This window comes from Rhipicephalus microplus, unplaced genomic scaffold (genome assembly GCF_043290135.1).
Source record: "Rhipicephalus microplus isolate Deutch F79 unplaced genomic scaffold, USDA_Rmic scaffold_35, whole genome shotgun sequence".
In the NCBI taxonomy this organism is placed as follows: Eukaryota; Metazoa; Arthropoda; class Arachnida; order Ixodida; family Ixodidae; genus Rhipicephalus; species Rhipicephalus microplus.
In genome coordinates this window covers 4,863,914-4,876,387 of record NW_027464608.1, presented here as the reverse complement: position 1 = coordinate 4,876,387, position 12,474 = coordinate 4,863,914, and positions in this window count along the sequence as shown.

Sequence of the window (12,474 nt, the reverse complement as noted above, 5' to 3'; positions counted from 1 at the left end):
GAAAAAATTACTAGCTGTGAGCAGGAATCGAACCCACGACCTTCGAATAACGCGTTCGATGCTTTAACCACTGAGCTATCACAGCGGCCGTCCCTCCATCCACTTTTTGGGGTGTATACGTGAATTTAGAAGTAGGAGTGACAGTCAGCGCCATCTATAAGCCAAACGACGAGTGTGAAAACACTCTTATTCGCATGTTTGGCGTCACGTAGCACGTGAACTTATTATGAGCGGGCAGCTGATTAATTGTCCCTCTTATACAACCTAAACACACCAAGTCTGCCAGTTCGAGACCCTCGTTCAATGAAACAAGGGAGAGAAGTGTATACCTAAGGGCTCGTATTTCCGTGTTTTAACACAATAATAATGAGATATAACAGACAGTAATGCCAAGGATTGTACAGGGGAAGTTATTAGAACCAATGGAATGTAAATAAGAAGAAAGAAAAGTGGATGAAAAAATTACCAGCTGTGAGCAGGAGTCGAACCCACAATCTTCGAATAACGCGTTCGATGCTCTAACCACTGAGCTATCACAGCGGCCGTCCCTTCATCCACTTTTTGAGGTTTATACGTGAATTTAGAAGTAGGAGTGACAGTCAGCGCCATCTATAAGCCAAACAACGAGTGTGAAAACACTCTTATTCGAATGTTTGGCGTCACGTAGCACGTGAACTTATTATGAGCGGGCAGCTGATTAATTGTCCCTCTTATACAACCTAAACACACAAGTCTGCCAGTACGAGACCCTCGTTCAATGAAATAAGGGAGAGAAGTGTATACCTAAGGGCTCGTATTTCCGTGTTTTAACACAATATTAATGAGATATAACAGACAGTAATGCCAAGGAATCTACAGGGGAAGTTATTAGAACCAATGGAATGTAAATAAGAAGAAAGAAAACAGAATGAAAAAATTACTAGCTGTGAGCAGGAATCGAACCGCACGACATTCAGAAAAACGCGTGCGATGCTCTAACCACTGAGCTATCACAGCGGCCGTCCCTCCATCCACTTTTTAGGGTTTATACGTGAATTTAGAAGTAGGAGTGACAGTCAGCGCCATCTATAGGCCAAACAACGAGTGTGAAAACACTCTTATTCGCATGTTTGGCGTCACGTAGCACGTGAACTTATTATGAGCGGACAGCTGATTAATTGTCCCTCTTATACAACCTAAACACACCAAGTATGCCAGTACAAGACCCTCGTTCAATGAAATAAGGGAGAGAAGTGTATACCTAAGGGCTCGTATTTCCGTGTTTTAACACAATAATAATGAGATATAACAGACAGTAATGCCAAAAAATGTACAGGGGAAGTTATTAGAACCAATGGAATGTAAATAGGAAGAAAGAAACGTGGATGAAAAAATTACCAGCTGTGAGCAGGAATCGAACCCACGACCTTCGCATAACGCGTTCGATGCTTTAACCACTGAGCTATCACAGCGGCCGTCCCTTCATCCACTTTTTGGGGTGTATACGTGAATTTATAAGTAGGAGTGACAGTCAGCGCCATGTATAAGCCAAACGACGAGTGTGAAAACACTCTTATTCGCATGTTTGGCGTCACGTAGCACGTGAACTTATTATGAGCGGGCAGCTGATTAATTGTCCCTCTTATACAACCTAAACACACCAAGTCTGCCAGTTCGAGACCCTCGTTCAATGAAACAAGGTAGAGAAGTGTATTCCTAAAAGCTCGTATTTCCGTGTTTTAACACAATAATAATGAGATATAACAGACAGTAATGCCAAGGAATCTACAGGGGAAGTTATTAGAACCAATGGATTGTAAATAAGAAGAAAGAAAAGTGGATGAAAAAATTACCAGCTGTGAGCAGGAATCGAACCCACGACCTTCGCATAACGCGTTCGATGCTCTAACCACTGAGCTATCACAGCGGCCGTCCCTCCATCCACTTTTTGGGGTTTATACGTGAATTTAGTAGTAGGAGTGACAGTCAGCGCCATCTATAAGCCAAACAACGAGTGTGAAAACACTCTTATTCGCATGTTTGGCGTCACGTAGCACGTGAACTTATTATGAGCGGGCAGCTGATTAATTGTCCCTCTTATAGAACCTAAACACACCAAGTCTGCCAGTACGAGACCCTCGTTCAATGAAATAAGGGAGAGAAGTGTATACCTAAGGGCTCGTATTTCCGTGTTTTAACACAATATTAATGAGATATAACAGACAGTAATGCCAAGGATTGTACAGGGGAAGTTATTAGAACCAATGGAATGTAAATAAGAAGAAAGAAAAGTGGATGAAAAAATTACCAGCTGTGAGCAGGAGTCGAACCCACAATCTTCGAATAACGCGTTCGATGCTCTAACCACTGAGCTATCACAGCGGCCGTCCCTTCATCCACTTTTTGAGGTTTATACGTGAATTTAGAAGTAGGAGTGACAGTCAGCGCCATCTATAAGCCAAACAACGAGTGTGAAAACACTCTTATTCGCATGTTTGGCGTCACGTAGCACGTGAACTTATTATGAGCGGGCAGCTGATTAATTGTCCCTCTTATACAATCTAAACACACCAAGTCTGCCAGTTCGAGACCCTCGTTCAATGAAATAAGGGAGAGGTGTATACCAAAGGGCTCGTATTTCTGTGTTTTAACACAATAATAATGAGATATAACAGACAGTAATGCCAAGGAATCTACAGGGGAAGTTATTAGAACCAATGGATTGTAAATAAGAAGAAAGAAAAGTGGATGAAAAAATTACCAGCTGTGAGCAGGAATCGAACCCACGACCTTCGAATAACGCGTTCGATGCTCTAACCACTGAGCTATCACAGCGGCCGTCGGTCCATCCACTTTTTGGGGTTTATACGTGAATTTAGAAGTAGGAGTGACAGTCAGCGCCATCTATAAGCCAAACAACGAGTGTGAAAACACTCTTATTCGCATGGTTGGCGTCACGTAGCACGTGAAGTTATTATGAGCGGGCAGCTGTTTAATTGTCCCTCTTATACAACCTAAACACACCAAGTCTGCCAGTACGAGACCCTCGTTCAATGAAATAAGGGAGAGAAGTGTATACCTAAGGGCTCGTATTTCTGTGCTTTAACACAATATTAATGAGATATAACAGACAGTAATGCCAAGGAATGTACAGGGGAAGTTATTAGAACCAATGGAATGTAAATAGGAAGAAAGAAATGTGGATGAAAAAATTACCAGCTGTGAGCAGGAATCAAACCCACGACCTTCGAATAACGCGTTCGAAGCTCTAACCACTGAGCTATCAAAGCGGCCGTCCCTCCATCCACTTTTTGGGGTTTATACGTGAATTTAGAAGTAGGAGTGACAGTAAGCGCCATCTATAAGCCAAACAACGAGTGTGAAAACACTCTTATTCGCATGTTTGGCGTCACGTAGCACGCGAACTTATTATGAACGGGCAGCTGATTAATTGTCCCTCTTATACAACCTAAACACACTGTCTACTAGTACGAGACCCTCGTTCAATGAAATAAGGGAGAGAAGTGTATACCTAAGGGCTCGTATTTCCGTGTTTTAACACAATATTAATGAGATATAACAGACAGTAATTCCAAGGAATGTACAGGGAAAGTTATTAGAACCAATGGAATGTAATTAAGAAGAAAGAAAAGTGGATGAAAAAATTACCAGCTCTGAGCAGGAATCGAACCCACGACCTTCGAATAACGCGTTCGATGCTCTAACCACTGAGCTATCACAGCGGCCGTTCCTCCATCCACATTTTGGGGTTTATACGTGAATTTAGAAGTAGGAGTGACAGTCAGCGTCATTTATAAGCCAGACAACGAGTGTAAAAACACTCTTATTCGCATGTTTGGCGTCGTGGCAGACTTGGTGTGTTTAGGTTGTATAAGAGGGACACTTAATCAGCTGCCCGCTCATAATAAGTTCACGTGCTACGTGACGCCAAACATGCGAATAAGAGTGTTTTCACACTCGTTGTTTGGCTTATAGATGGCGCTGACTGTCACTCCTACTTCTAAATTCACGTATAATCCCCAAAAAATGGATGGAGGGACGGCCGCTGTGATAGCTCAGTGGTTTGACCATCGAACGCGTTATTCGAAGGTTGTAGGTTCGAATCCTGCTCACAGCTGGTAATTTTTTCATCCACTTTTCTTTCTTCTTATTTACATTCCATTGGTTCTAATAACTTCCCCTGTACATTCCTTGGCATTACTGTCTGTTATATCTCAATAATATTGTGTTGAAACACGGAAATACGAGCCCTTAGGTATGCACTTCTCTCCCTTATTTCATTGAACGAGGGTCTCGTACTGGCAGACTTGGTGTGTTTAGGTTGTATAAGAGGGACAATTAATCAGCTGCCCGCTCATAATAAGTTCACCTGCTACGTGACGCCAAACATGCGAATAAGAGTGTTTTCACACTCGTTGTTTGGCTTATAGATGGCGCTGACTGTCACTCCTACTTCTAAATTCACGTATAAACTCGAAAAAGTGGATGAAGGGACGGCCGCTGTGATAGCTCAGTGGTTTGAGCATCGAACGCGTTATTCGAAGGTCGTGAGTTCGATTCCTGCTCACAGGTGGTAATTTTTTCATCCGCTTTTCTTTCTTCTTATTTACATTCCCTTGGTTCTAATAACTTCCCCTGTACATTCCTTGGCATTACTGTCTGTTATATCTCATTAATATTGGGTTAAAACACGGAAATACGAGCCCTTAGGTATACACTTCTCTCCCTTATTTCATTGAACGAGGGTCTCGTACTGGCAGACAGGGTGTGTTTAGGTTGTATAAGAGGGACAAATAATCAGCTGCGCGCTCATAGTAAGTTCACGTGCCACGTCACGCCAAACATGCGAATAAGAGTGTTTTCACACTCGTTGTTTGGCTTATAGATGGCGCTTACTGTCACTCCTACTTCTAAATTCACGTATAAAACCCAAAAAGTGGATGAAGGGACGGCTGCTGTGATAGCTCAGTGGTTAGAGCATCGAACGCGTTATTCGAAGGTCGTGGGTTCGATTCCTGCTCACAGCTGGTAATTTTTTCATCCACTTTTCTTTCTTCTTATTTACATTCCATTGGTTCTAATAACTTCCCCTGTACATTCCTTGGCTTTACTGTCTGTTATATCTCATTAATATTGTGTTAAAACACGGAAATACGAGCCCTTTGGTATACACTTCTCTCCCTTATTTCATTGAACGAGGGTGAAGTACTGGCAGACTTGGTGTGTTTAGGTTGTATAAGAGGGACATTTAATCAGCTGCCCGCTCATAATAAGTTCACGTGCTACGTGACGCCAAACATGCGAATAAGAGTGTTTTCACACTCGTTGTTTGGCTTATAGATGGCGCTGACTGTCACTCCTACTTCTAAATTCACGTATAAACCCCAAAAAGTAGATGGAGGGACGGCCGCTGTGATAGCTCAGTGGTTAGAAGCATCGAACGCGTTATTCGAAGGTTGTAGGTTCGATTCCTGCTCACAGCTGGTAATTTTTTCATCCACTTTTCTTTCTTCTTATTTACATTCCATTGGTTCTAATAACTTCCCCTGTACATTCCATTCCTTGGCATTACTGTCTGTTATTTCTCAATAATATTGTGTTGAAACACGGAAATACGAGCCCTTAGGTATACACTTCTCTCCCTTATTTCATTGAACGAGGGTCTCGTACTGGCAGACTTGGTGTGTTTAGGTTGTATAAGAGGGACAATTAATCAGCTGCCCGCTCATAATAAGTTCACGTGCTACGTGACGCCAAACATGCGAATAAGAGTGTTTTCACACTCGTTGTTTGGCTTATAGATGGCGCTGACTGTCACTCCTACTTCTAAATTCCCGTATAAACCCAAAAAGTGGATGGAGGGACGGCCGCTGTGATAGCTCAGTGGTTAGAGCATCGAACGCGTTATTTGAAGGTCGTGGGTTTGATTCCTGCTCACAGCTGGTAGTTTTTTCATCCACTTTTCTTTCTTCTTATTTACATTCTATTGGTTCTAATAACTTTCCCTGTACATTCCTTGGCATTACTGTCTGTTATATCTCATTATTATGGTGTTAAAACACGGAAATACGAGCCCTTAGGTATACACTTCTCTCCCTTATATATATATATATATATATATATATATATATATATATATATATATATATATATATATATATATTCCTTGGCATTATTGTCTATTAGATCTCATTACTCTTGTAGCAAAACACAGAAAAACAAGCCCTTAGGGTTACACTTTTTTTATACATAAGTATGCCGCGGCGGGGTGCATATATATATATATATATATATATATATATATATATGCCCCACCGCCGTGATCTAGTGGCTAAGGCAATAGAGTGCTGACCCGCAGGTCACGGGATCGAATTCCGGCTGGGGCGGCTGCATCTTCGATGAAGGCGGAAATGTTGTAGACCCGTGTGCTCAGATTTCTGTGCACGGTAAAGAAGCCAGGTGGTCAAAATTTCCGGAGCCCTCCACTACGGCGTTTCTCGTCTCTCATAATCCATTCTTACCTTCACAATCGCAAGCAGTATGTTAAAGTAAATGACTGCATGTCTGGTATTCTACCAGTATTATCCGGAGTTCCTCAAGGTAGTGTTTTGGGACCTATTCTCTTTCTAGTGTATATAAATGACATTGTTAAATCAATAGACAAATCATAAGTCCACATAAAACGTTTTGCCGATGACTGCATACTTTTTAAACCGATTATTGCTCCGAATGACCAGAAATGTCTGCAATCCAACGTTTTTGCCATTTCTAAGTATGTGAAGATTGGTCAATGAAATTAAATAATGATCAATCAGTTGTCATGCATATAAAAAATAAGAAACAACGTTTTAATTATACATATTCTCTCAACAACTATCCATTGACTGAGGTTAATGAATATAAATATTTGGTCCTCACAATTACAAGCCACCTAACATGGTCAAGCCACATTTATAAAATATGCTCATCTGCTTCTAGAAAGCTTAATTTTTTGAGACACAAATTAAAAACAACGCCCTCATTAATAAAAAAATTGGCCTACAATGCTTTTATAAGACAAAAGTCAGATTATGCTAGTGCCGCTTGGGACCCACATATAAAGAAAGATGTTAAGAAGCTTGAGTTGGTGCAGCGAAAGGCGTTTCATTTTATCTTTAATGCCTACCACAGAAATGACTCGCCAACAACGATTATGGCCAATGATGATATCCCTACTTTACAATACCGAAGAGCTGTTGCCCGGCTGAAATTTCTACACTCACTTTATTTCCGTAAGTTTAACATTTGTCCAGAAACTTATATAACAAATGGAATCTCAAGACAAACTCGACATACTCACATTTACACTCTTGAACCTTACTTCGCACGTACTAATTTTTTCATGAACTCATTCTTGCCTCGGGTGATCAATGATTGGAATGCGTTACCTTTTGAAGCATTCTGTGATAATGAAAATCGTGACTTCGATAACTATGTATCTTTCCGTTTTTAACCATACAACTCACATCTCAGACTGTCTCACGTTGTATCTGATTTGCATCCTCCGGTTGCAATTTGCAATTTCTTGCTGCCATTTAATTTTGTTCAAATGTTATCTTGTGTTCTACTGCCTCAACATGTTTCTGTTGCTTGAACTTTCTTTTTATTTTGGTTACACTGTGAATAACTTTTTATTATGCCCCCTGCTTGGTCTTTTGACTGCAGTATTCTGTAAGTAAATAAATACATAATATTCACATGTTGGTTTTGGGACGTTAACCTCATATATATATATATATATATATATATATATATATATATATATATATATATATATATATATGATAACAAAGTGTATACATAAGGGCTTGTTCTACTGTGGTTTGCTGTGGTTTGACAAAATATTACTGAGATCTAACAGCCGATAAAGTCAAGAAAAGTATAGAAATGCATGTTAAGTTATTAGACCGAATTGTCGGGAATTGTCGGAGAAAGTACATCTTCCGTGAGAAGTCACAACGGGGTTTATTTTGACGTTTCAGCCAGATTCGAGCCTTCATCAGGAGTGCAGTTTGTTGGTGGTCATCAGCTTTATGCAGTGTTAAAGAAGAGAAGGTACGCGGAAATTGAAACAAACTAGAAAACACAAAGAACATTACAGCCTGAAATATCCATTCTCTTGATTCGTCAAATACATGAAAAGAAGTAGTGCCTTCTATTGATATTTACATGGACATATACACACTACGAACTAGTGAGCGATTCTCAAAACTAACTAGACATGGCTACTAAAACATACTACGAGGTACAACAGACACCCTTAGGAGCTTCGCCACTAAAAAACAACTATAAGAATTCAAATGCAGAGATCGAAATTGAACTGCGCTCGTCCTCATCTCTTGTGTTAGTCGTCAGAAGTTTTTGTGCTGAGAAGTTTAATAATGCATTACCAACTAGCGCAATACCGTACTTTACTTAATTTATCGGAGCATGGTGCACGCTAAAGTGCCTTTAACGTCTACAACAATTCTAGTGAGAATGGGAGAATACCTGGCAGACACGGGAACTTAAAAATACAGTTTTAGTGGGAATAACAACAGAATCTTTCACATGGTACTTCTAAACTGAGCTACGTTTAGGCTTGTTGTGCTAGGTGACCAACAGTGACAAAAGAAACATCGTTGCCTCTTCAACTGTGCTTTATTTATGTCCTATTTGCTTCGCTGTAGTCTCAACGTAATACAATTATTTTTCCAGAAGGAGTTTATCCTAACTGAAGGGTATGATTGTGATGGTTTTTTTTTTTGGAAATCGAGAGTGATATAAGAGCACGTTGCGCCGAGGACACTAACGCTCTGAATAAAATGGCGAGGTTGTTTTTTTTTCACTTCAAGAAAACGAAACACGAACATACACACAACACATGCTTTTGATCACAAAACATTTCCCAACTCATGTACAAAGATGTAGCCAGTCGCAAAAGCAAGCCTAGTCCAAACGTAAGCGAAGCATTCTCAGCGGTGAGTACACTGAGGTTTAAAAAACGTCTATGGTGAGCAGATGCATGCATGGGGAGGCCGTTGTTGCAAGAATCCTCCGAAGAGCAGGGCGACACTGAGATGAAGGCACGATAAAGCGGGTAGGTTCCGAAAACAGGGCCACCGATGTCTGGCAGTCTTCATCTTGGACACGCGGACCAGGTTCCGTGGCCATGCACTTAGGCTCATGCCACGACAGTGGACCTGGTGGATGCGGTAGTTTCATGGTGGTTCCATGCACTGTCAAAGCTTGAGATCGAGCAAAGCAGGCCGCTTCTACTCTTAACCTCTGCCCGGCACTCGGGGCGAACCACGACCGTGACGCTGGCGAACTGCCTCCATCATCCTTCTGTCCGAACGAACCAAGAGCCCCTTGCCGACCGCCACGCAACTCCTCGGGTAGACTTATCGGCTTTTCATTGGGACTTTGTGGGTTGCCACGTTAAAAAAGGTTTACATTTTAAATCCTTTTTGGTGCACGCAGCACCTCTTCATAAAAAGCATTTAGTTAAATTATTGTTGTTCGTTTTTAATATTTTCATTCGAGAAACACGGGCGCATTTGTCGCTTTATATTGTTCAGCAGTTGCAGACGCCCACTTTGGCTCCATAGCCTTCCCTTTTTTTCTACAGAAAGGAGTCCTCAAGTATAGATGGATATTGTTGGATGCATTTATGCGTGCTTGAAATAAACTCTTTTTACAGCAACACTAACATGGAGGAGGAGCGCTGCTGCGCGTCGGCTCACAAACGGCGTTCCTGGGTTGACCGCTTCATGAAACGATTTCAACTGGACCTTTGGCCCAATGAAGGAGAAATCTCACCCAAGCACTTTCGTTCCTGGCCACGCCAGCGGCACGCTTGGCCTAACGCCTCCCGGCGTAAGCCCAACTGTGTGAGGCGGGGAAGTGCGGTGCGCCCTGCAACATAGCCAGCACAAGGCAGGTCACCGTTTAAGGTGAAGATATATAAACCGGAGGACTGCAGTGAAGAGGCTGGATGGACTTCTGCCGTCAAGAAGAACATTAGGAATTCAAACATACAACGCGTCAAGCTACGAAACATTTCCGCCCAGCAAGGAGGCAAGAGAAGAGAAGTAAGCGTCAAAAAGTAACTCGTGAGAGCTTCACGCCTACACTATTTCTGGTTTTGGAAGAACATAATAAGATTATCATGAGACTGAGAAGAGGCTTGGACATCAAAAAAGTGTGCAACTTGAAAACTTTCTAGGCTATTCCCAGCCAAGGTTTCACCGGCAGTATGGGGCCACGGAATAATGTGCTCTTGTACGTTCTGCAGATCCTCGCCTTAAGCCTGGAGTTATCATCGAATGAATGGTGACCGGAAAGCCTGCTTCTGGTGATATTAACACCCGACGCCAATAAGCGCAATCCTGAATTTCGTTGTACAGAGGAATTTCCACGGATTCAGTGGCCAGCTCAACTTCCGTTTTTCGGTGCCATGAACTCTACAGGCAAATCAACAGTGACAGGCAAGGCCTCGAGATACCCCCCCCCCCCCCCCACGTTGTCTGCGGCATTGGGCAAGGTTTATTCGCCAGCATGCGGCCACGGAATAACGTGCTCTTGTACGTTCTGCAGGTTAGTAAAAAACGTTCTCAACCAAAGTGCACCACGAGTTTTCGGTGCCTGGTGGTGCTCCATTGCACAACAGCCTTTTGTGATGGAGCGGCTGAGTGTTTTGATGCTGCGTGTATGTTGGTATTGCTTCTGAGTGGGGACATTGAATTAAACCCAAGCCCTAACAATTCTGCAATGCAAGAGCTACTTAAAGGTCAAAAAGAAATACTCGAAGTGATGAGAACAATTAGCAAGAAGCTCTACGACTACATTGTTCTGACGGATCAGAGGTTAGTTCAATTCAAATTGAATTGAAGTGCCTTGCAGGTAAAAGTGTAAAATTCGAAAATTGTGAAAGAACAGTCGATCGAATATCGGCAGGCATTGTACAGATGCAAGCGAAGCTCGATGATCTCAAAACAGAAGCAGACGTGATAACTTTGTTGTACGTGGCTTGAGAGAAAGTACTGGTGAAACGACCTAATCAGTCTGTAATACTGTTTTAGACGACATTTCTACTGCTAAAATGAGTGTCACCTTATTTAGTTTTGGAAGAGTTCACCGCACTTGAACAAAAAAGCGGGGGAAAACAGACCAGTCATACTACGGCTTTACTACAATCAAGAAAAAGCTGAAATAGATAAAAATGCACGCAAGTTGAAAATGACACAATGTGACTTTAAATTACGCGCGCTCGCAAATACTTGTGCCTTCTAGATGATTTGCGACACACGAGCCTGCGGGACCCCGCTGCGCGCGAACCGTGTTGGAAAAAAGAAGAACGTAGAAGAAGAGGCAGAAGTGAATCCTCGAGACAATCTAGCTGTGTTATTATTCTCGGGCACAAGTTTGCCCTACCTACGTTAGCCTAATAAAAGAGTTCATTGAAGAGTGCGTTACAAATCTGGTGGACGTGCTGGGTGTGATGCCAAGCCCCTCTCGAGTGAAGGAGCACAGTCCAGAACCACAGCGATTTCGACCCAACGAGCTGACGCCTGTTCATCAGCGCTGCAGTCGATGCCTACGTATTGAGGGTCCTGAACTTTCACCTTTATAGACTTCGCTTGGAACATCAACGGCTGTGAACGGGTACGCAACCGACAAGACAGCTGAGGTCACTCTAGCCAGCATTGTAGTAAACCAGCCAATGCTACCAAAAGCCTTTCCACGGCGAAAGCTACGAGGACGCAGAGGACTGGCTTGAGTACTTTGAACGCGTCGCAAAGGCTAATGAATAAGGGGAAGAGCGCAAACTTGGAAGTGTTTACTTCGCGCTGGAAGATCGCGCACGAACGTGGTATGAAAATCACGAAGCTACCTTCCGGTCATAGAATGACTTTTGATGGGAGCTGCTCGCTGCTTTCCCGAACACAGACCGCAAACAGAGAGCTGAAGCTGCGCTCCAGACAAGAAATCAGCGAAATAACGAAACTGTCGCCATGTATCTGGAAGACATGTCTCACTTATTCCGCCGAGCGGATTCAAATATGAGCGAAGACAGAAAGCTGCGCCATCTAATGCGAGGCGTGAAGCAAGAACTCTTTGCCGGACTAATTCGGAGCCCGCCGCGCACCGTCGACGAGTTTCGTTCCGAGGCGACTACAATGGAAAGGACGCTACAACAGCGAGCAAGGTTATACAACCGGGATGCGATCGTCACTTCCTTGGACATGTTGCCATCAACCTTCGGTAACGGCATGGAAGCACTACGCGAGCTGGTGCGGTCTGTTGTGCGAGAAGAGCTGCAGAAGCAGCGTCTTGACCAGAACGCTCCAATGCTTTCGTCTCTGGCCGATGTGATCCGTGAGGACGTCAGGCAGGTGGTACGCGAACGTTCGAGCAACGCACAGCCAGGGCCGCCACTACAACAGAAGACGA